Source organism: Bos taurus, chromosome X (genome assembly GCF_002263795.3).
Source record: "Bos taurus isolate L1 Dominette 01449 registration number 42190680 breed Hereford chromosome X, ARS-UCD2.0, whole genome shotgun sequence".
Taxonomy (NCBI): domain Eukaryota; kingdom Metazoa; phylum Chordata; class Mammalia; order Artiodactyla; family Bovidae; genus Bos; species Bos taurus.
Window position 1 is genome coordinate 114,354,553 of NC_037357.1, and position 25,918 is coordinate 114,380,470.

Here is a 25,918-nt window from a genome sequence, read left to right on the forward strand (position 1 = left end):
ATTGTCCTACTGGGTAAAGTAAGTCAGACAAAGAAAGAGAAATACCATATGGTATTGCTTATATGTGTAATATAAAAAAGAATAGTAAAAATTAACTTATTTACAAAACAGAAATAGAGTCACAGCTATAGAAAACAAGCTTATGGTTACCAAAGAGGGATAAATTGGGAAACTGGGATTAACATATATTCACACTATTATATATAAAATAGATAACTAATAAGGACTTACCATATAGCACAAGGAACTCTACTCAATACTCTGTACTGACTTTATGAGAAAGGGATCTAAAAAAGAGTGGATATATGTATATGTATAACTGATTCACTTTGTTGTATAGCAGGAACTAACACAACACTGTAAATCAACTATATTCCAATAAAAATTGTTGTTATTCACTCAGTCATGTCCAACTCTTTTGAGACTCTATGGACTGTAGGCCACCAGGCTCCTCTGTCCATGGGATTTTCCAGACAAGAGTACTGGAGTGGGCTGCCATTTCTTTCTCCAAGGGATCTTCCCCACCCAGGGATAGAACCCAAGTCTCCTGCTTTGCAGTTGGGTTCTTTACTGCTGAGCCACCAGGGAGTCAGGCATTCATTGGTCATTAGGGAAATAATTTACACTGCATGAGATGTAGTTGCATACCCTCATGATAAAAAGAAACTAACACATACTGTTTGTAACTTTGTTTTTATTCATCTATCACCCTAAGTTTTTCAGAAAAAAAATGTTTTAAAGACATACACTTTATATTTTATCATAATCACACTTTTTCCTGCTTTATCTACAAGGAACTTTATACTTTCATTTTGTTAGGTAGTTAGAATAGGAAAAAGGAGTCCAGAATGGTGGTGGCTAAAAGATAAGGAAGGGAAAAGCCCATGAAAATAGAACAAAGGAAGCTCTGAGAACCTGAGTGAGGACCTCAGGTAGAACAAACAGCAGTCCTGGCTAGCCCAATTTACATAGGGCAGGCCCAGGGGGAGGAGAAAAAACATAAAAAGAGAAGCCAAAATTGGGCCAGGGGCCTCTCTTCTCTTCCTGTCTTTTGGGTCGGCATGCCCTGAAGGCATGCATGCCTTGAGGATGTATTTTCCTAAATAAAAATTAATTAAAAATAAAATAAGATTGGTAAACTGAACAAAGAAATAGGAAAATGTAACTGGTCTATTAATCATAATGGAACGACAGGAATAAGGCTGCTCAAGTCATAAAGTACTTACTGGTTGTCTGCTAAGAGGAGACATTTTCAATGACTATGGGCAGTAAACAGTCTTGGATAAAAGTATTGCTCTGTTACAATCTGTCTTTACAGACTCATACCCACTTGGACTGCAGTCCAGGTTGTGAGACGGGAGAAACATACTGATATATTATGTAAGGACAACACCATCCTGTTAGACAAATTCTACAGAATCAGTTGATTAAATCAGCACATCAATTTATTCTTTGCTGGATCCGAGATTAGGTTTATAATGTAATGCATTAAAATAGAAATTGTGTTCAGAGATCTCTTTGAAAAAGTCGGACCAAAGGAAGTTTTCTTGTAAATTGCACCATTTCTGTTTGCTAATTTAGCTTCTGGACAGTCAATGAACACTAATAACGTGTCAGTCATTGTGCCAGGCAGTGAGAATAAAGAGAAGAATTAGACATCAGACTTAAGGTTTTCTTAAGAGAACTCTTTTGGTAAGTGCTTGATGGCATATATATGGCCATCAAAGTCCTGGACTTGAATCTTACTGTTATATTTACAACTTGAGGCAACTCACCAAACACCTCTGAAACTCTCAAGTGGTGTGCAGAGACAACACTTTTCCAAGTATTGAATGTGATACTAAATTAAAACCTGTTTGGCCTGTTCTAGGTGTTCAATCAGGAGAAGGCAATGGCTACCCACTCCAGTATTCTTGCTTGGAGAATTCCATGGACAGAGGTACCTGGCGGAAGTCCATGGGGTCACAAAGAGTTGGGCACGACTGATTAACACACACACAGGTATTCAGTGATGCTGATTCCTCTCTGCTTTGCACTGACGTACATGGACCACAGCCCCCAAGTCCTCCTCCTTATTCAGTCAAGATGCTTTGTTGTTTAAGCAGCAACTTGATTTAGATTCCTGCTTTTTTTTCTTCTCATGCTAATATGACACACTGAGAATGACCAGAAGATAGCCAGATTTGCTGTGGTATAATAGAGAACATACTTGGTATTTTTCCTGGCATAGATCTTCTAAAACTCTTAAATTTCTTGAGTGATTTTTCCTGAGTATTATTTATAAGGGGTCCCTTTTGATCACATTTGGGTTTGTGTTAAGAGCTGACTTTGAGTGGAGCAAGACAGACCAAGAGATCAGAGTTAGGCCTTTCAGCCCCACCCACTGACAGGAAGGGGATAGGCATTGGAGACTGAGCGCTTTAAAAACTCTTAAAGCAAAAGGTTTGATGAGCTTCAGCTTCAGTGAACACAAGGCAGGGCTGGGTCAGTGGCAGGCCTGGAGAGCTTGTGCAAGCTCTGTGCCTCTTCCCTCATGCCTTGCCCTACACACCTCTTTCATCTGGCTGTTCATTTGTATCCTTTGAAATACACTTTGCAATAAATCAGCAATAGCAATAAACTGACTTTCTGAGTTCTATGACCCATTCTAGCAAATGACAGAATCTGAGTGCGTTCTGCAAACCTCTGATTGACAGCTGGTCAGTCAGAAGTGTAGGTAATTTGTGGACTTGCAACTGGCCTCTCCCAGGACTGAGCCCTTAACCTGTGAGGCCTGACACTAAGTCCAGGAAGATAGTGCCAGAACTGAACTGAATGGTAAAAAGACATCCAGCTGGTTGAAGAATGATGTCATGTGGGAAAAACCCCATGCATCTGGTGTGAGAAGTTTGAGAGTAAAGGAACAAAACAGAGTTTACCATTACTGTTAGTTATTCAGCTTTATATCGGGTAGCAGAGAAAACTTCCACAAAAAAATAGAATTTAGATTTCTCTAGCTTCATATAATATGTAGTCTACAAGTATATCTACAATACTTAATACGTGAAACCATTAGCTATTAAACAGTCAATTAGTAGCCTGAAAAACGTCCTCAGAGAAGGTGCTCAGGGATTTTTCTAGAATGATGAGACATATTCCCTGCCCCAATCCCTCACAATCTAGAAGTGATACACAAGTAAACAGCTGAAATTCAACGTGATAAATACTACAAAGGTGGCAGGTACCACCACAGGAGTGCCAAAGAAAGAAAGAAGAAGACTTGATAAACTGTCATATATGATTATCTTAAAGTATGAATAACTTTAAAGTATTAGTAATTTTAAGAAAGGCTATTTCAAGGAATATTATGCACAAAGGCTTGAAGGCATGGAACAACTTGGCATGTTTGAAGAAATGCAAATAATTTGGTGTGACTGAATTATAAGGTAGTGATAAAGAACAGCAGGGATTGGAACTGGAGAGGTGTGCAGAAGCCAGGTTGAAAGTCCTGTAAAGTCACCATAAAGACTTTGGACTTTATGCTGGGAAATGGTGACATTTGGATTTTGGAAAGATTTTTCTGATTGTAGTGAAAAAATGAATTGAACCGGATTGGAAGGAGGACTAAGTACATGACACAAATTAGGAAGCAATTGTATTTACTCAGGAAAAAAAATGGCAACTCCAACAATGGCAATGTCCATTGAGGTAAAAAGGAGGGATCATGTTTAAAATATATTTAAGATATAGAATCAATGTGATAGTGAAGGAGCAAGGGAAAGAGAGACATATAAGATGATAAAGAAGTTTTCTCAGATGAGTATATGAAAGGTAGCATCAATCTTTCAACATGGAAGATATTGAAAAAGAAAAAGCTTTGAGAGCAAAGAAAGCATGTTAAATTTTAGCTTGAGCTTCACACCCAAGAGGGAAAAAAATCCTCTTTGGGTCTGCCAGCAATATTGCTCATGCATTATTTATTAATTTCACTCCAGTACAGACTAAAGCATGCTCTTCTCAGGCTCCTTTTGAGATAATTCTTTTTAAGAAAAAATAATTTACTAAATTATTAACTATTTTAGGATACATTCAACTGTCTTAAAACATTTGAGGCTTAGAAACATACTGATATTTGTAGAACATGGTAGAATTCTTAAAGAACAGACTTTTCTAAGAAGTAAATCAGTGAATTCTGATTTTGAACCTTCCACATTAATCTTTTAAATTCAAGAGTCTTAGGTCTTCTTTCTCCTCAGACTTACTTTGTTGTCGGTTTTCCCACATCTCCTTGTATCAAATACAAGGCCATTGGGTCAACAGTAAGATCACTAAAGCCCAACTGCAGAGGTTCAGATTTCAGCCCAATCACTCATTACTTTTGAAAACAGGGAAAGTTACTTCACCTTAGGCTTCCATTTCATCATTTATACAAGGAGAAAATAATACAAAAGACCTTATAGGCTGCTGTGAGAATCAAGCATGTTAAAACATGGTCTTGTTATAAAGCCAGTGTGGGCCTCAGTCGTTCAGTCATGTCTGACTCTTTGAGACCCCATGGGCTGTAGCCCGCCAGGCTCCTCTGTCCATGGGATTTCCCAGGCAAGATACTGGAGTGGGTAGCCATTTCCTTCTCCAGGGGATCTTCCTGACCCAGGGATGGGACCTGAGTCTCCTGCATTGCAGGCCGATTCTTTATGGTCTGAGCCACCAGGGAAGCCTTAAAATACAGTTTCAGTCTTTTAATGAGTATTAGAGCTTATTATCTGTACTGGATTCCCTTTTCCTACTTCCTTTATATTTCTATTTTGCAGTAGGGCTAAACAGTGTTTGTTTAGAAGGTAGGTTAGATAGACAGCATCACCATGATGATGCCTTCAGTTCCTCGGTGTTTAATTAGTGTGAAGCATAAGAATACAGATAAGTCCTTATTTTGTCTTCTGGGATATGTGTTTGGGCTAGACAAGAATGAGGAAAGTTTATAAAAAATAAAACTCCTCACCTCAGTCACCCTGTCTTGCTCTCTTATAAATGAAACTGAACCCTAATTTTCACAATGTGGCTCCAGATGAACAAACTTAGATATTCTTATTTTCCTGTCTTTTATTCCCAGGTTTGTGAGGCGATTGTTGATTTACTACCGTCTGGTAATGTCTGAAATTCCAGACTCCCCAGGATAGCACTATTTTCAAATTACTTGCGATGTTTTAATACTTGTTTACTGTTTCTGTTCATCAGCAGGTGGTTTTAAAAGCTAAAAATAAAGCAGCATCCAATGAATGCTACAGTCCTATTTACTGAGAAGAGCTAACAGGAAGCAAGCAACTTGTGACACATTAATAAACATATGACCCCCTGAGGGGAGTGACACACTCTCAAAGTAAAGAGTCCCATCCGTCATCATTAAATCTGCAGTATGACTGCTATGGCACTGTGGGTCACTGTACTCAGGGAGATATGGTGGAAGGGGGTAAATGGGAAAAGAGTGCTCAGCCAGGATTTACAGTAAAAATCATGAGCACATATCAACTCAGCTTCTATTGTTTTATCAGATGAGCTGCAATGTAGGCAAAAATTAAATCATGACTGCTGGTTCCAATGTTTGTCAAATGGGTAGAGAGACAGGATATTACATGTATGTGGACAAAATGGTTGTTCATAATTGAGAGTTAATATTCATCATTTCCAGTGAAGAAATATTAATGTGAAATGTTTTTAAAACCTACTTTGTTCTAGCAAGGGCAACCCTGCAGGATACACAAGTGCACAAAACGTACTGTACAAACAACACAGATAGAGTTATTTCTTTCAACCTCCTGAGGTTACAGCAAAGGGACCCAAAACTTCAAGTAAGTCAATGATTCGTCCAAGTTCTACTAACTGGTGGCAGAAATGGGATTGGAACTCATATCTCCTAACTTCTAATTCATTGGTCTCTTCTGTACACTACTGAAGATAAGTAGTGCTGGGTTAGTGCACATAAACTATATATACACTGTTTAAAACAAAAGAAAACTACCTACTTTTAGCCCCGATTTTATATTATTTTACATTCTAGAATAGATGCCTATGGGAGAAAGGCAGAAGGTGCTTTAACTTGAGTTTCTTTGAAAAGTTAGGTCCTTAAAACTCTCAAACATCTAAAAAGGAATAAAAGGGTGCAAGCAGCAGGAATTAAATAAATATCATGGTTTCATCAACTCTTTCTACTATACACTTTCTACATGTATATACATACTTGTAAAAGGAACAGCTTTGGATAGGACTGACTTAGGGTGGTGTTTATAAGGGAAAAAGAAAGCTAGCCTAAATACAGAGCAAGTACTAGGGATTAACAAACATTTCTGGACATAATCAAGAAGTAAATCTATGACACAGAAAATAGAATTAAAATACTTTCTGTAAGTACAGTCACTGGAAGTCAGTACAATGTACTAAATTTCTCCACAGGCTCCTTAGCAGTGTGCTACTTTGAAATAGCAAGAGTCTGAATTGGCGTGCAAGGAAGAGACCAGAGATTTTTAAATTTATCTTTCAAAGGATGACAGTATTACACAGCTACAGATCGAGGTGTGAAAATCTGGGTAGTGCAGGCAGGAGGTAAGAAAGAAAAACATATGTGGGAAGAGAAATTTTGTATATTACCTGATTAGCTATAGAGTATAATAAAAGTCATGTTATTCCATACCTAATGGTAGCACAGATTCAATTATTCTATAATCACACCCCCTATGCATGATAATGTATGGTATTCAGTGTCTCTCTCCACTCCAACAGAATTACCAGCAACACGATTGTTAAATATGTCCTCTATGGAGGCGTCACTGAACACTTGACCTGTATATTATGTTAATTTCCTGGTCCCTAGGGGAAATAATAATATTTCCATAATGTTCAGAAATCTCTTCCCACTTTATGAAGTGCTGAAAGAGATGGGGATTTGATCGATATTTTTAAAGGATTAAGTTGTTTTAGGCTTCTATGTTTTATATGGTTTAACATTCTTCTTTTTCAAGTCATAATCTTTGGTACATAATTTTTTTTTTTTTTTTTTTTTGTAAAAACAAAAGCAGAGAGTATTTTTGAAGCACTACAAACGTTTGGGGACTGAAAAACAGCACAGAGGTGTGGAAAATCTGAAAGTTCAGTTACTACAGAATGGAGCAGAGCTCAACTGTTTCAAAGGTGGCTTCTTAAACTATAGATTCGACTGTAGTGTTTAACCACTTATTGTGAAAACGGATGTTGGGAATCAAAAACGTCAGCGTTAGACTGTGGCAGGAACATCTTACAGTTTGTTAAGGCTTACATATACATTGATAATTCATTTCTAATCTTAAAGCCTTATAATTTTTCTATCTGTATTTCTTTTTATCAGTCCTTACAGTGATGCCTGAAGCTATGCATGTGGCCCCTCTATCTCATCTTTCTCAGCACACCCTATGCTTACAGTGACTTACGAAAAATGTGAAATTTGTTTGCATTAGGTTTTCTTTTCAGAAGAGCTCTGGAGGACCTATTGATTTAATTGTGATTGAAATCAGCTCTTGTAAAAGGACAAGAATAAGAACATGGAGCAATTGATAAGACCTAAAAGTACCAGCTTAAGCGACTTCCCTGGTGGCTCAGATGATAAAGGGTCTGCCTACAATGTGGGAGACCCAGGTTTGATCCCTGGGTCGGGAAGATCCCCTGGAGAAGGAAATGGCAACCCACTCCAGTATTCTCGCCTGGAAAATCCCATGGACGGAGGAGCCTGGTTGGCTACTGTCCATGGGGTTGCAAAGAGTCGGACACGACTGAGTGACTTCACTTCACTTAAAAGTACCAGCTTAGTACCTTCTTGTTTGAAATTCTTTTTCCTAAATGCAACTGGTAAGTTGAACTTCATCTACAATCTTCTGCTAACTATACATTTGAAACAATTATCTCCCTCTTTTTTGATGGAAAGCAAATAACATAATCTTATCATTTTAATCTTTCTAGCCTGGTATTCCTGGAATACTAGATGTGAAGAGGACTTGTATGAAATTCTAGTCTAGTATTTCTCCCCCTGAGTTATTACTGGGGCAGGAGAACTTTGAAACTTCATTACTATAGACCCTGAGGTCTCCCTCTAGACCTCTTCTGAAGAAAAAGAGACAGATTTAAAACAGACACACACACATACAAAACATGTCACCAAAGGAAACTGAGGCTCAGGAAGTATGCTCAGGGTCATGTAAATTTCAAATTTCTTCAGAGAAGCTATGACTGACCTCTCTATCACTATCCAGATTGTCTCTGTTTATTTTCTTCATAACAATCACAATTTATAATTACCTGTTTTCCCTTATTTTGCTGCCTCCTCTGTTAATAGATATTCTTCTTGTAATAGGTAAATTAAGAGAGTTAGCTCTATGCTGGCTGAATTCTTAAAGGCATATATTTTTTCAAAATTCACACAACATAATATTAACCATTTGCAAGTGCACAGTGAAGCATCGTTTAGCACATTCATAATGTTGTGCGGCCATCACCTCTATCTTGTTCCAAGACATTATCATCACTCCAAAATGAAACTCAGACCCATTAGCAATCACTCTCCATTTCTCCAGCCCCGTAGCTCCCGACAGCCACTAATCAGATTTTTGTCCTTATGGATTTGCTTAGTTGGAATATTTCATAGAAAAGAAATCATATAACATGTGGACTTTTGTGTCTGAGACTTTTTCTTTTTCACTTAGCATCATGTGTTCAAGGTTCATTCACATTGTGATATGTATTTGTAACTCATTCCTTTTCTTTTTGTCTGAACAATAGCCTATTGGATGGATATATTTAGTTTCCTGCTTCCATATTTTGATTATTAAAAATAGTGCTGCTATGAACATTCATCTACAAGTATTTGTTTGCATGTGTCTTGGGATTCCCAGGTGGTGCAGTGGTAAAGAATCTGCCTGCCAATGCAGAAAACACAAGAGACTCAGATTCCATCCCTGGGTGGTAAAGGTTTCCCTGGAGGACGGCATGGTAACCCACTCCAGTATTCCTGCCTAGAAAAGTCCATGCACTGATGGGCTACAGTCCATGGGGTCACAAAGAGTTGGACTCAACTTAGCACACATGCATTACATACTTCTTGTAATACTTTTGTGTGTGTATCTAGGAGTAGAAATGTTGAGTCCTGTGGTTATTCTATGCTTAAGTTTTAAATGATTCAGGGACTTTTCAAAAAAAAATCTCTTAAACTCTTCTACTTTTCTAAACAGTCCAGTTTCTCCTGACATATGGAGAATAATACATTATAGGAATTTGTTCAGTGATGGCTGATTTAGAATAAGGACTTAAGAAACCTAATGATATCCCTGAGTGTCTTGTACAGTGCCAGGCATATAATAGGCACTCTGAATAAACATTTGTTAAATGAATGAATGAACTATTAGTTCATGGCTACAAAGTTCTGATTTACACTGCTTTTTGCTTAAGCCCTCTAAACAATCCTCACCTATATCCCACCATACTTTTGGGCTGGCCAAAAAGTTCATTTGGGTTTTTGAATAAGCTGGTACAGAAAAACGTGATTGAACTTTTTGCCAACCCAATACTTTTTACTTCCTTTCTCTGTATGCTTCTTTGACATAGCACATGTCAAGAATGTGGATGTGCCAAGAAAATGTCTCTTGCAAGCCAGGCAAAAATTGCAACACAGCTGTAAAGATTTCCTAGCAATGAACCCTAACCTGGTTAATCTCCTCCCACCATGCCTACAACAGACCTTTTTAGCATAGTAGACTTCTTGATTTGAAAGATAAGGGAAAGATGAGAGAAGGGGAGCATAAATGTTTGAGCCACATTTGGGTCAGTTGCAAATCACTTTTTTTCTCTCCAACCATCACACAGGGAGGTTTTTCTAAAGTGACTCTAATAACTCTTGTACTATTAAATCTTGCTCCGAGACTGCTGTGGAAAAGAGGTGATTTAGGATTCACACACTCGGCTAATCCTGCAACCCACCCCTCATTTTATGATGAAAATTCCAGGGAAAATTTCAATAGAGTAAAACAAAATCTATACTGATCTTTAAAGAAGACAGAGAACTACCAGAGTCTGCTGAAATTTTACCCATGTACAAATAGATTTTTCAGAGTTAGCCTAATGTTTTGAAATTTAAAGCCATACTTTCCCCCTGCTGCTGCTGCTAAGTCGCTTCAGTCGTGTCCGACTCTGTGAGACCCCATAGATGGCAGCCCACCAGGCTCCCCCGTCCCTGGGATTCTCCAGGCAAGAACACTGGAGCGGGTTGCCATTTCCTCCTTCAATGCATGAAAGTGAAAAGTGAAAGTGAAGTCGCTCAGTCGCATCCGACTCTTAGCGACCCCATGGACTGCAGCCTACCAGGCTCCCCCGTCCATGGGATTTTCCAGGCAGGAGTACTGGAATGGGGTGCCATTGCCTTCTCCCTTCCCCCTACTGTATGTAAACCAAATCTGGACAATGTTACCAAATAGTTGCTATAATCAGTGATTTTTTTCCTACTAATACTTCTCTAAGTATTTTATGAATATAATAATGGTCATATGCTTTATTTATTTTCACTTTCCGGGTCAAAATTTCCTAACAATAGCTTGGCTTTCCTTGACTTCAAGATAAAAATACAAGTGATAAGCAAAATTAACTGTGAAAATGGTAGATAAACTAAATTATAATGGGCATTTATATCATATATTTAACTACATGTAAAACACAAAAACTGAATCTATTCCATAAAATTGACAAGAGGTGCATATTTCCAGACTCTGGAGACTGGTGTTATTTTGAAGATACAATGTTTACCAAAATGCACAGTCAAGAGTTTCATGTAAAGAGTGACTTGGAACGTAACATATTTAAAAGTGGCTCAACTTCTGCATACACAAAGAAGACAGACAGTGTATCTGTATCTGGGAAAACTACTCCTCACTCAAGAAAAGCTTGGGGGAAATGGATATGGAACTACAATTACTTTCTGAAGAAGGGATTGCAGGGACCTCCCTGAATTTACCTGTTCACAGCTCCAATTTGAAGATAACAAGTGAGGTCTTGCTTGCTTTTTCGTCACTTTCTAATGTCTCAAGTCTTTTACTTCCTTTTCTCTTGTTATGGTTTGAGATAGTTTCATTCTAAGTAAATTTTGGCATATTGCCTCTTAAACTTTTCATAGCAAAGGCAGGCCAATTCATAGAAACAAAACAAAACTATTAAGCCCAGTAGGAGACACTCACATAATACAGGAATGAATATATTAACTATCATTTGCTACAGGAGCTAATTAAATATCATTCATTGAACATTTCAAATTCATTCAGTCAGTCAATATTTACTGAATGAAGACTATGTGCTTGGCCCAACTGGGGATAAAGCAGTGAATAAACAAGTGCTTGGTCCTATGGCACTTATACTCTACTGAGAGAAAATGCTAGGGCAAAAAACTTTATGAAATACTAATTCACACCCATTAAGATATCTATTTTTTTTTTTTAAAGAAAAAGGAAAACAAGTTTGGCGAAGATATGGAGAAGTTGGAACTCTTGTGCATTGCTTGTGGGAATGGAAAATGGTGCAGCTGCTGTGGAAAACCAGCTTGGCAGTTCTTCAAAAAGTTAAACACAGAATTACCATACGATCCAGCAATTTCACTCCTAGTCATATACCTAAAAGAACTGAAAACAGAAACATAAACAGATACTTGTACAATAATGTTCATAACAGCATTATTCATGATAGCCCAGAAGTGTAAATGTCCACCAAAAGATGAAGGAATAAGCAAAGCATGGTATAGACATACAACAGGATATTTGGACTGTAAAAGAATGAAATTCTGATACATGTTACAACATGGATGAAGCTTGAAAACATTATGTTAAGTGAAATAAGTCAAGACACAAAAGGACAAATATCCTATGACTCCACTTACATAATGTACACAGGATAGGCAAACTGCTAGAGATAAGGCTGGGGAGAGAGGAAGGGATGGGGGATTACTGTTTAATGGGTACAGAGTTTCTATTTGGGATGATGAAAAATATCTAGAAATAGTGGTGATGATTGAGCAACAGTATGAATGCAATTAATGTCACTAAATTGTACAACTAACAATGGTCAAAATGGTAAATTTTATGTTAAGTGCATTTTACCCCAATAAAAATTTAAATTTTATACTTTGTATGGGAAAAATATAATATATGAATTACATCTCGACAAAGCTACTATTTAAAAAAAAATCTTTATATGTATTATCTCATTTAATCTCCCTCGACGTAATCTCATTTATCCCTTTCACTTCAGATACCACCTCTATGTTTTTGTCTCCTATATGCATATCTCTGGGCTTCCCTGGTGGCTCAGAGGTTAAAGCTCTGACCTCTATCTGAAATTTAGATTTATATGCCTAGTTGTTTATCATACTTAACTGAAATCAAAAAATTAGTTTAGATCTAATATGACTCATAAATAAATCCTTACTTCTACCCTCAAATCTATTCTTACCCTAGTCCCCCCCCCCTCTCGGAGAAGGCAATGGCACCCCACTCCAGTACTCTTGCCTGGAAAATCCCATGGACGGAGGAGCCTGGTAGGCTGCAGTCCATGGGGTCGCTAAGAGTCGGATGCGACTGAGCGACTTCACTTTCACTTTTCACTTTCATGCATTGGAGAAGGAAATGGCAACCTGCTCCAGTGTTCTTGCCTGAAGAATCCCAGGGACGGGGGAGCCTGGTAGGCTGCCGTGTATGGGGTCGCACAGAGTCGGACACGACTGAAGTGACTTAGCAGCAGCAGCAGTAGTCTCCCCTCTATCACTGACAGACACAACATTTATCTAGTTGCTCAAGCAAAATAACTAGAAATCCCTTGAAATGTTAGTTTTGTCCCAATGGAACTAGTGTGATGTCAGTGTTTTTGCTGTTTAGTCACTAAGTCATATCTGACTCTTTGCAACCCCACGGACTGTAGCCCTCCAGGCTCCTCTTTCCATGGGATTCTCCAGGCAAGAATACTGGATGGGTTGGCATTTCCTTCTCCAGGGGACCTTTCCCACTCATGGATCAAACCTGTGTCTCTTCAGATTCTTTACCACTGAGCCACCAGGGAAGCCTGTGATGCAAGTGAGGGGTGCCAAAAACTCAAAAATTAAGGTAAATATTACCTCAATGCAATATTGAATAAAACCAAATTAATACAAAAATAATCCATGAAAACAATAAAGGCTTATAATTCTTTAGTATACCACTCTGTATTATATTTATCCTATCAATGATCACTAATTTATATTTTTCCTGACTTTATTTTTATTTTCTCTTCCACAAGAAAGGGAGTCTTATTCATCTTGTTTACCACTTTGTCCCATAAATACGTTCCCCATGTCCCAGGCTCTCATGACAACTGACTTTCAGGTTGGATTTTTTTCAAGAAAGGATGTGTTGTTTCAGCTTCTGGGTCTGATAACACCGATTCCTTCCTCTCTTCTTCCCTTCATATATAGGGGTGGTTGCTAATCCCTGGATTGCCTATGTCCCACCATTTCAGCACTTCTCACATATTTATAACCCATTTCCCACATTAAATTATCCCTACTGAACTGCTTAGAATGAACTTGCTTTAACTGACTAGATCTTGGCTAATATAGTAGTTTAGGAAACAAATATATGACTGTTTAATCTACATTACACATAAATTGCTAAAAGTCACCCAGGAGGTAAAATAAAGAGGTAAACAAATTACATATTTGCAAATATTACATATAACATCTCTAAACATGGCCCATTTAATAAATAAGGGTGCTTTTGCATTTTCCTATCTATGAGGAAAGCCTTTCCTTTGTGTATCTAAAACAAAGGGGCGGGGGAGAGAATTAAACTGTGAGTTAATTTAATTTAAAAGCAGAATTAGATGTTTTTGAGAAGAGACTTTTTTACTCTGTATAATTTATGCACATTTCACAGTTGGTTTCTTTTCAATACTTTTAAGGCAATTTTAGTATCAATTCCAGTCAACTGCAATTTTTACATTTTTCTGACCTGAAAGAAGAGCCATTAATCTGAATCACCTACAATTCCCTAAAAGAACAAATGGTTTAAATATCAGAAATCTAATAACTTTACTTGGTGAAAATAGGCCATTTTCAGGGAAAAGAAAATGAGCTCATGATTTATATTTCCTTATAAATATAAACATGGTTAGACTGTGACAACTGTACTATGGATTCTTGTCAACAAAGAAGGTAGGAATAAAATACACTCAGGTTGGCAGAATGCAATGTCATGGAGTGATATTAGAGATATGATTAAAAGTGTTAAAAACAAAATATAAGTGGGTTGCATCTTTATCAAAATGTGATAATGAATACTAAAGAAGAGGACATTTGCGAGGGCAAAGAAATCCACTAACAAGCTGTTGTGATCATGGATAAATAACTTGTCCTTCCCTGAACTTCAGTTAACTGATGATAAAATTGTGAGGATACTTAAACTCATAGAGTTGTTGTGAGAAGTGAACAACATCCTGATATAAAAACACTTTGTAATGAGCAAACCATTACATAGTATGTCTTATTGCTGTTACCATTTTCTGCTCTGAAGGTTTAACCTTTTAGATTGTCAACCTACTGCATCTCTGAATCTTCACGCATAGGCCTGGCGGTGTTCCACATCCCCTTCATTATTCATAGTATTCTCACCACTGGTTAAACAGGGAATTTATATCAAGGTCACCACTTTTAAAAGCTTAATCTCTTTTTCAGCAGCACTTCATAAAAGAGATAAATCATATAGTTCTTTATATTTAATCTCCTTATCCTACTGCATATATAACCATCTACCATTGCTGTTCTTCAGATTCAACTTTTCATTTTTATAGAAAGGCTCAATATAAACAGAACACCCTTTCCAGGAGTGAAGTCTCATATATTTGGAAATTCAGTTAAACTCATCTCATATCATTGCCAGAAAGAACTGCCGTTGATGTGAAGACAACCCTAGATGTAGCATCAGGGAGAGAAAGAAAGGAAGGAAGGAAGAAAATACCATGAATGAGGGCTTCTTATTAGCTGTGCTCTCCTGGTTTGAGATGGATGAGTCACCAAGGAGATTCTAGAACTGGATAGTTGAATATTTGTGGATGTTAACTTAGAACAGACATTTTGAAATTCAGTATTCAACAGTATGGGTATATGAAAAACATTTATCCCAAGCCAGAGGAGAGATGGAATAATTACAAAAGAGACCGTGTAACAGTCTGCTGTCACAATACATTTCTATCAATACTTTCAGATTATTTCTCATGTTCTTCGTGCATGAAACAACTATTACAAAGTACTGAAAATAGCTCTACTGTATACATGATTTCCAATCACAAAATCAGTTTCTTTCCTTAAAAGTCCATTATGATAATAGCAAGAAAACAAAGGGAGAGAGAACTCTTATGGAAGGGAAGAATTCATCCACGTTATATTTAGCCTTATCAGGATGCAGGGTTTTCCCAAATAATTTCTCATACATACATGAAGAGTATCATAATGATTAACCAAATATCTTTTCCTTGAGTGCTTTCTCAAAGCTACAATCTATGCAACAGCATTGTAATCATTCCCACTCTCAAAACCCTTCTGTTCACTAGTCTATTAAATACGATGGTAATTGACCACCTTGGTGACTAATTTAAAAAGTTATTACATTAGTTCTGGCTTCTTGTATTCTTTACTAACATGGATTTATTTGGAGTCCAAATTGTACAAAGTATCGTGGCATAATTTGACTGTGCAGTTACTGGTGTTTTTATTTACCATTTATCATGTCAATAAAGTATAAAGCAAATGGCAACCCACTCCAGGATTCTTGCCTGGAAAATCCCATGGATGCAGGAGCCTGGTAGGCTACAGTCCATGGGGTTGCAAAGAGTCAGACACAACTGAGCGACTTCATTTCACTTCATGTCAATAATGTATAAAGCACACAAGATAAACAAATTATTACTTTGAATTGTGGCTCTGGGTATGTTAGTTTGTCATTTGTTGAATAAAAGTCTACAAGAGGGCTTACATCCTTTCCCCAAATTCCAAAATAGTATTATTGATAATATCATTATGCATGTAATATTTACTTGATCCACTGGTGCAATACTGAGAGATTTTACAGAGAGATATTGTATATTCATGTGCCTGTGTGTGTCCTCTATATCTACCTATGACTTACCTCTTTCCCTTCACCAATAAAAATCTTTCAGTGGGAGTGTTAACTACTCTCCTCACTTTCTCAACCCAGGCTCATCTCTTTTCCTACCATCGTCTGATTTTTCTCACCAATATTTCTCAGAAAATACTGTTAGTAGGATTATCAGTAACCTGACTTTCAACTGTTATCTGGCTGGAGCATATTACAATTTAATTTTATTTATGTCCATTTATCTTGAGTTTTTATTATTTTCCTGGTTTTCCTTTTGTATATTGGTTCATTCTCTCATTTTCCCTTAAATACAGAATTTCCCTGGGCTTTTGTCCTTGTTATTCATTTCCTCTTGAGTACTATCATGTTGTTGAGTGATATTCAGGATGAAATATTGCTGCCCCACTGATGGATCACAGTTATGTGTTAGTGGTATACAAAGTAATAGGGTAAATGCTGCACTTTTTTTAAAAAATTGAAAAGTCAATTTTTAATAAGTACATGCCAATGGTGAAAAAATCCCCACTGATGAGCCCCAGACACCCTGAAGCCAATCCTCAGGGCAAATCCTGTTACTAGGTTCTTTGTTATCCACAGGAATTGGACCAATTAACACCCTCAACAACAATGTTTGAGAGTGCCAGTTTTCTCATACCATTAACTAACATGGTAAGCTATGAATTGCTTTCATCTCTGGTAATCTAATAGGTTAAAACATGGTCTTTTATTTATTTTTGTCTTAACTTGCAATTTTATTAATTGTTGAGGTTGAATATTTTTCATATACTTAAATAGCATTTGTATCCCTTATTTTGTGAACTGTCATCTTGATTTTTTTTTCTACTGGATTAATGGTCTTATTTTTATCAATTTGTAGGAGACTTCTGAGGTCAAACTCTGAGATGGGAAATACTGAGATATGATTTGAGACCAGGTATATTAGAGTGCTGGTTACTGGGAAATCAGAAGAAAGGAGTACAGAAAAAGTATAGCACCAGAGGTGGTCATCCCTTCTTAGGAAGAGTGAGGTACCTTTAAGAGGAAACATGTCCTTCAAAGACTGAGGGGAAAAAAGGAACTGACTGAAGATAAAGGACTCTAATGAATGAATGAAGGCTGTGACTAAGAATCAGAAGAAATCAGACTTATAAAAAATGTACAATTTGTTGAAAAATACCACCACAACAACCAACGTTAATAATAATAAAATCAATATGTCATAATGACAGGAAAAAAAAGGTGACCTTAAAATATGAAATCAAAATAAGCCATGCAATCCCCTAACCTACCCACTTCAAAGTATCTTCTAGTGCTGGTTCAGGAGGAACAAAAAAAAGTAAACAATGAGAATTAATTCAGCAGATAAAACCACTGCAGAACACATATGCAAACATACACATTCACATTTGCACAAAACTGAGGAAAATTTTAACTTGACACTCCAACAGGAATCGTATATTTAAATAAGCATTGCAGAATTGAAATCATAAACTTTTTTTTAAACTTTAAAGACAAAAGAACAACATGAATTATGAAACAGGAGCTAATCAAACTTAGTAGAAACAGAATAAATAAAGATTGAATTACAAAGTACCTATGACAGGCAGAATTTCTAAAATGGCCAGTGAAAGATGGTCTACTTGAATTCTCAGAACATGTGAAAATAATGAGTTAACACTCCTGTGATTATAGTATATTATATGGCACTATGACTTAAAATAGGGAGTATTACCCTGGATTATACACATGGGCCCTTAAAAGCATAGAATTTTCTCCAGATGGTGGTAGAAGAGGAAGTCAAAGGTGCATGAAGCATAAAAAGGATTCAACATGTCATCACTGGCTTGAGGATGGAGGAAGGCACTTGCAAAGAATGTGATCAACTTTTAGGAGCTGGGAGTGGATCCTGACAGAAATCAGAAAAAAAAAAAAAAAGGAATTTAATCATAATCCTATAACCACAAAAATCTGAATGTGGCCAACTACTTGAATGAGCTTACAGGTAAGTGGTTTCCTCCCCAGATCCTCCAGTTAAGAGCCTAGCACAGGAAAATTTGATTTTGGACTTATAAGACCCTAAACTGAGACTGCTCTGTGTTCTGACTTGCAGAACTATGAGGAAACAAACAAACAAAACAGGGGTGTTCATGGCATGAACCACCAAGTTCATGGCAATTTGTCATGGCAGCAATATGGAGTTCCCTAGGGAGAAGAGGTATAACCACAATTAACAAAGGGTCATCAAGGATACCCTAAAAGATCTAAAGGATAGAAAAGAAAGAAGGAAATAAAACAAAAAGTTTTAGAAAGAACAAGATAGAAAAGGCAGGAAGAGATTATCCAGTGTACTTATAACTGAAATCCTTAAAGGGGAAAAAAGCAAATCAAAGAAACAGAAGAAAGATTCTAAGAAAATAATTCTAGATAAGTTTGCTGAAATAAAAGCTATGACTTTACACATTAAAAAAGGAATAACACTGCCTCAGTTCCTTAAAAAAAAAAGTTTTTTTGCTATCACCTTAAAAAGCCAACTAGTCCATTCTAAAGGAGATCAGTCCTGAGTGTTCATGGAAGGACTGATGCTAAAGCTAAAACTCCAATACTTTGGCCACCTCATGCGCAGAGTTGACTCACTGGAAAAGACTCTGATGCTGGGAGGGATTGGGGACAGGAGGAGAAGGGGACGACAGAGGATGTGATGGCTGGATGGCATCACCGACTCGAGGGACATGAGTTTGAGTAAACTCCAGGAGTTGGTGATGGACACGGAAGCCTGGCGTGCTGCGATTCAAGGGGTCGCAAAGAGTCGGACACGACTGAGCGACTGAACTGAACTGAAAAGCCGCACAGACTGGATAGGGAAGTCTGGCCCAACTCGCCTCGGAAGTACAGGCAGGAGAACCGGAAGTGCAGTTCAATAGCCAGCCCACTGCCGCCACGGAGGCGGGCCGAATGCAGAGGCTGTTGAGGAGCACGTCAGCGCCGGAAGTCCCTGTGTCCCTGACATCAAGGACTTCCGGCTGCGCCTGAGGAGATGACGGAAAGGTGAGGCCAGGCCTAGCACAAAGGCCATAACCCCTATAGATAGAAATATTTTCAGAAACTCACAAGAATTTTGTGTAACACTTCCGTGGAGGCAAGTTTCTTGGCGTACTAAAGTTAGGCTGGTGGTCCCACTGTGAAGTTCGGGAGGGGTGGTTTTCAGATCTACACATTGATATTAAAGACGATTTTTACCCTGTTTGTCAGGACACGTCCATTTTCTCTTCCTTTCGGCCCCCCTCTTGTACTACAATGGAACAATCTCTAGAAAGAGCTTTGGATCTTGCAGAGTCTGTCATTGAAAGTGCCCAACAAAGACCTCCGAAAAGAAAAAACTCGAGTGGGGAGATGTCTCTCCATGAAAAACTTTATGACATTTATGTAGAAGAAAGTGAAAAAGAGCCTGAGGTTGCGGAGGAATTAAGAAGCAACGTGAACCTATTAGAGAAGCTCCTTAGGAGAGAATCGTTGCCCTGTTTGGTGGTTAACCTGTACCCAGGAAAGCGGGGCTATTCGCTGATGCTCAAGGGGGAAAATGAATCATTTACAGAGAGCATTCAACTGCCTTATGAAGAAGGGGAATTGCTCGAATACTTAGATGCTCAAGAATTACCTCCTGTTCTGATGAATCTCCTAGAGAAGTCTCTGGTTAACGTTTTTCATGAGGGGTGTGTCATAGCGGAAATACGGAACTACAGGCAGTTCAGTGAAGGGGAGCCTCCGAGTTACCAAAGCAGACATATTCTCTTACGTCCCACCATGCAGACGTTAGCCTGCGATGTAGAGGCCATAGCCAGCGATCACCACAACTGGACTCAGGAGGACAAACTTTTGCTTGAGAGCCAACTGATCTTAGCTACAGCTGAACCACTGTGTTTAGACCCTTTTGTATCAGTAGCTTGCACTGAAAACAGACTGCTCTATAACAAACAAAAACTGAACACTCGTCCCATGAAAAGGAATTTGAAGAGATTTTCTACAGCCTCTCTGAATCGGCAGCAGGATTTTCCTCCCAGCCCACTTCCTCCTGAGCTAACAGCCCTGCCTTCTTTAGCAAAAAGTCAAGAAAGTAAAACAGATAAGCAGTATGACCTCAAAACTTTGAAAGCAGGCAAGTGTGTAGATACGTGGAAACAGAGACCCTGTGATTTGGCTGTGCCTTCTGAAGTGGATGTGGAGAAACATACTAAGTCTTTCAAATATGATGACTTACAACCAACAGTCTGGCCAACTTATGAAGTAGGAGAAGATTCTATATTTGGATATGAAGACAGCAGTCATTCCCCGGCAACAAAGCAGATGCTCATGCATCCACTTAATGATCCACTTATCTCTGGAAAAAGCATGCCCCATAAAAAAAAAAGAAAAGTCGTATATGAGAGACAGATGTCTCCCTACCATTCCTTCACAGATGACCATCCCTGTAATTTCCTGTCTGGGCCAGAGACTGATGATGTGAGGATGGTCAGTCCATCTGAGGAATCATCCCAGAAGAGCACCCAATATCCAGTGCAGATGTCATACAGCTCTGGTTACTTGGCTGATGTCTGGCCACCTTCTCCAGGGAAAGAACTAGAACAGCCTATGACTGGGTCGGTTCAGTCTTCTGGTGACTCAGCTGATCTTAGGCAACCTCCTCCAGGGAAAGAACTAGAACAGCCTAAGATTGGGTCAGTTCAGTCTTCTGATGACTCAGCTAGTTTCAGGCAGCCTTTTCCAGGGAAAGAACCAGAACAGCCTAAGAACGGGTCGGTTCAGTCTTCAGTGTTGGGCAAGGGAGCCAAACATCCACCTTCACCCATCAGACTTCCCTTGAACCCAGGAAAGAGCTCCTGGGGTGACAGTTTCACTTCTCAGCAGGCAAGCAGCTCTCATAAATTTCCATCTCCTGCCTCTGCTCCTAAGCTACCAAGTCTTTCCCAGGAATCTTCTATGGAGGTGAGTCAAGTTAGCTCATTTCCTGCCATGGCCCTGTCCACTGTGGGCTCATCACAAAGGACTGAAGCGTCAGCCACATCCTCTGGTCTGAATATCACCAAAGAGGTGCAGCCTGGTGGAGGAGGCCTGGCCTTAGGGAGCAGCTCTAAGCCAGTGCAGGACTCTACTACAGCTCCTGCAGGAATCACGGTAGGCCCCTTTCCTAGAGGGATCAAGCTTAGCCTCCTGCCCACAGGTATCAGTCTTGGTCCCCTGGCCACAGGGATGAAGCTTGACCACCAACCAACAGGGGTCAAGCCTGGCCCCCTGCCCATAGGGATCCAGCCTGACTCCCAGCCCACAGGGATGAAGCCTGGCCCCCTGCCCACAGGGATGAAGCCTGGCCCCCTGCCCACAGGGATGAAGCCTGGCCCCCTGCCCACAGGGATGAAGCCTGAACTCCTGCCTAGAGGGATTAAGCTTGACTACCAAACAACAGGGATCAAGTCTGGCCCTCAGCCCATAGGGATCAAGCCTGGCCCCCAGCCCATAAGGATCAAGCCTGGTCTCCAGCCCATAACGATCAAGACTGGCCTCCAGCCCAGAAGGATCAAGCCTAGACCCCTGCCCACAGGGATCAAGCTGGATCCCCTGCCCATAGGCAACAAGTCCAGACTCTTGCCCACAGGTATCAATCTTGGTCCCCTGCCCACAGGGATGAAGCTTGACCACCAACCAACAGGGGTCAAGCCTGGCCCCCAGCCCATAGAGGTCAGGCCTGGCCCCCAACCCACAGGGATGAAGCCTGGCCCCCAGCCCATAGAGATCAAGCCTGGCCCCCTGCCCACAGGGATGAAGCTTGATTACCAACCAACAGGGATCAAGCTTGGCCCCCAGCCCATAGGGATCAAGCCTGGCCCCCTGCCCACAGGGATGAAGCTTGATTACCAAACAACAGGGATCAAGTCTGGCCTCCAGCCCATAGGGATCAGGCCTGATCCCCAGCCCATAGGGCTCAAGCCTGGCCCCCTGACCATAGGGATCAAGCCTGGAACCCTGCCCACAGGGATGAAGCTTGACTACCAAACCACAGCGATCAAGTCTGGCCTCCAGCCCATACGGATCAGGCCTGGCCCCCAGCCTGTAGGGATCAAGCCTGGCCCCCAGCCTATAGAGATCAAGCCTGGAACCCTGCCCACAGGGATGAAGCTTGACTACCAACCAACAGGGATCAGGCCTGGCCCCCAGCCCATAGGGATCAAGCCTGGCCCCCTGCCCACAGGGATGAAGCTTGATTACCAAACAACAGGGATCAAGTCTGGCCTCCAGCCCATACGGATCAGGCCTAGCCCCCAGCCTGAAGGGATCAAGCCTGGACCCCTGACCATAGGGATCAAGCCTGGAACCCTGCCCACAGGGATGAAGCCCGACCACCAACCAACAGAGATCGGGCCTGGCACCCAGCCCATAGGGATCAAGCCTGGCACCGGGCCCATAGGGATCAAGCCTGGTCCCCGGCCCATAGGGATCAAGCCTGGCCCGCAGCCCATAGGGATTAGGCCTGGCCCGCAGCCCATAGGGATCAGGCCTGGCCCCCAGCTCATACGGATCAAGCCTGGAACTCTGCCCACAGGGATGAAGCCTGACCACGAACCAACAGAGATTGGGCCTGGCACCCAGCCCATAAGGATCAAGCCTGGCCCCCAGCCCATAGGGATCAAGCCTGGAACCCTGCCCACAGGGATGAAGCCTGACCACCAACCAACCAAGATCAGGCCTGGCCCCCAGCCCATAGGGATCAAGCCTGGCCCCCAGCCCATAGGGATCAAGCCTGGCCCCCTGCCCATAGGGATCAGGCCTGGAACCCTGCCCACAGGGATGAAGCCTGACCACCAACCAACAGAGATCAGGCCTGGCCCCCAGCTCAGAGAGATCAAGCCTCGCCCCCTGCCCACAGGGACCAAGCTTGAACACCAACCAGCAGGGATCAAGCCTTGCCTCCAGCCCATAGGGATCAAGCCCAGCCCTCTGCCGATGGAGATCAAGCCTGGCCACCTCCCCACAGGAATCAAGCTCGACCCCCTGACCACAGGGATCAAGCTCGGCCCCTTGACCACAGGGATCAAGTCCAGGCTCCTGCCCAGGGAGATCAAGCCCAAGCTCCTGCCCATGGGGATCAAGCCTGTGCTTCTGTCTACAGGGATCCAGCCGAACACCCTGCTCACAGGGATCTTGCCCAGCCCCCTGCCTACAGGGATCTCACCTGGCCCCTTGCCTGCAGGGATCAAGCCAGACACTCTGCCCACAGGGATCAGCCCCAGGGTCCTATCCCCAGGGATCCAGCCAGACACCCTGCCCACAGGAATCCAGCCAGGCACCCTGCCCACAGGGATCCAGCCGGACAGCCAGCCCACAGGGATCACACCCGGCCTCCTGCCAACAAGGATCAAGCCAGATAGCCAGCCCACAGGGATCAAGCCCGGCCCCCTGCCTGCAGGAGCTCAGCCACCAAATGTGCAGACTACCGCACTACCAGTTTCTTCTCAAGGAGGTGTTCAACTTGTTAAAAATACTCCCAGTCTCATGCCCTTCACTCTACTCCAGCTTTCACCAGGCTCACTCATTTTGAACCCCCAGCAGGCCCAGGAGCAGCTGCAGCAGCCGACACAGCAGTGGCTTTACCAGCTGATGCCACAGCCACAACTTCAACAGCCCACAACTTCACATCCTCCACAGTCAGTGCCACAGGATCCTGCAGAAGGTTCAGGCAGTCAAATGGCCTTATCTGCTCAGCAAGCCATGGTTCTGCAGCCCCAGGCAGTTTTGTTGTCTCAGGTGGGCTCTGCCCAGAGAGGCCCCCGGCCAAGCCTCCCTCAGCACAGAGTTCAGCTCGCCTCCACCTTGCAGCTGCACCCACAGCCTCGGCCTGTACAGTTCAGAATCTTGCAGCACCCAGTGGCTGTGGCAACAGTAGTGGCCCCAGCAGCTCAGCCACAGCCACCTGGTGAGCAGACAGCAAGCCAGTCAAAAGGTCAAACGGAGAGCACACCAACCCCTCCAAAGTCCTGACTTGCATTACTTCAGAATCTTTTTAAGAACAACACAAGACATATTTATTATTACATATTGCTTACATTTTCAAATTGTCGATATAAATACAAAGATTTTAGTCCTGTCTTAAAAAACCGTGGCATTTTTACTCTAAGTAGATGCACCACATGGTGAATTCTTTCTCTGTCTGATCAAACTGGATGCATTAGGCATTTGTACTTCATTCTTCAGTAATTGAAGGACGATTTGGATATATGACCCAATATCATTTGCCAGACAATATTCTTCAAATGCATTATTCATGTGGTGCTTATTATTTTGCAAACACTTCATAATATACAAATGCACCTGCTATCTGCCATTCATCTTGCTCCTCTATTCTGTCTCAATTATTTTGTCCCTATCAGATAAGATAATGATCACAAGAGAGAAAGGGTAAAAGTTTCTTGACTTATAAGGGATGGGTGAATAAAAAATGGTAAGTTTAGATGAGCTGTTGAAGGAAATGACAACGGGGTAAGAATGAATAATTTTAATATGAAGATATCTCTTAATACACATGCTAGCTAATTTAAAAAAAAAAATCTCTATAGCTCCTAAACAATATATTTTAGGATACCAATGTAAGAAATTAAATGACTAGTTCAAACGTCCTCCCTCCAAAAAACTTGAGTAAATGCATTCATGTGGAAAATACTTTTAAAATATCTTATATGTGAATGTAAAGATTTATATCACTCAAAAATGTCATCTTCCTGATTTTCTGGAATTGAAGTTTGCTGGAAAAGAATGAAATATTTGAAAATATCAGAAAAAATATTTTGTAAATAGTTACTTTTGTTGAAAGACTTAATTTTATTGTAATGATATTTGCTATTTGAAGCATTCCCTTAGATGACTGGTAACCATCTTTCATTTAACATGTCCAAATATGGTGACATTCATCTTTTTGTTGATGGTATTATAGTCTTTACTATTTGGTGTTAGAATAATTCACCAAGTAACTGAATTAATCACCAAGTAATTTTAAATAATTTAAAAAATACAAAATCTATCTGCATACCCTTCTCATCTCAAACTCCTTCCACTCTAACTCTGAAGGATTCCTAGAGAAATTCTTAGGATTCCTTCTTAATAGCTGAACAATCACCCACCCTCATTAAGTCCTGGGACTAGCAAATGAATTAATGATAAAATATTTTCATCTGTGACATTTCTGACCATGTCACACTCTTTTGCTTAATATACTTCCTCTATCTGCTTATTCTGTAGAATCAAATTCAGACTATATTGTTTGGCTAATCTTTTTTTAACCTGGATTTGTCCTGTATCTCTTCCCCATCTCTCACCACTTCTCCATTCACATCTGTGGTTTTGGCAGTACTTAACTACTGGTGCTTCCAGTGTGCCATATTAATTGTTTCAAACATAGATTTTATGATTTTTGCATTTATATTTATAGAATATTAGTGTTTTTACTTAAATGGTTAAAATTTTACTATTTATATAATTATAAACATATTCTCTAACTCTGTGTTTAATGTCACAAGTGTCTTTAAAACATTAAAAGAATACTAAATGAGTATTATTTCTATTTAAAAGTAATTTAACTTTAAGCAGAGGTTAATATAATGATGAGAAATAAGAAAATTAAATACAGCTCTTGTTTGTTTTCTTCACTTTGAACCAAAAAATTCCTGAATTCACAGTTCAGTCCTAGGTCATTCTGACATACATAACATAAAAGTTTCTTT

At 40.3% G+C, this 25,918-nt stretch overlaps 1 protein-coding gene across 1 annotated transcript in view; it reads right to left on the reverse strand.

Moving 5' to 3' along the window:
- Positions 1-25,918, reverse strand: part of IL1RAPL1 (interleukin 1 receptor accessory protein like 1) — a 702,239-nt gene that overhangs the window by 596,890 nt on the left and 79,431 nt on the right. The gene's annotated exons all lie outside the window — the stretch shown is intronic.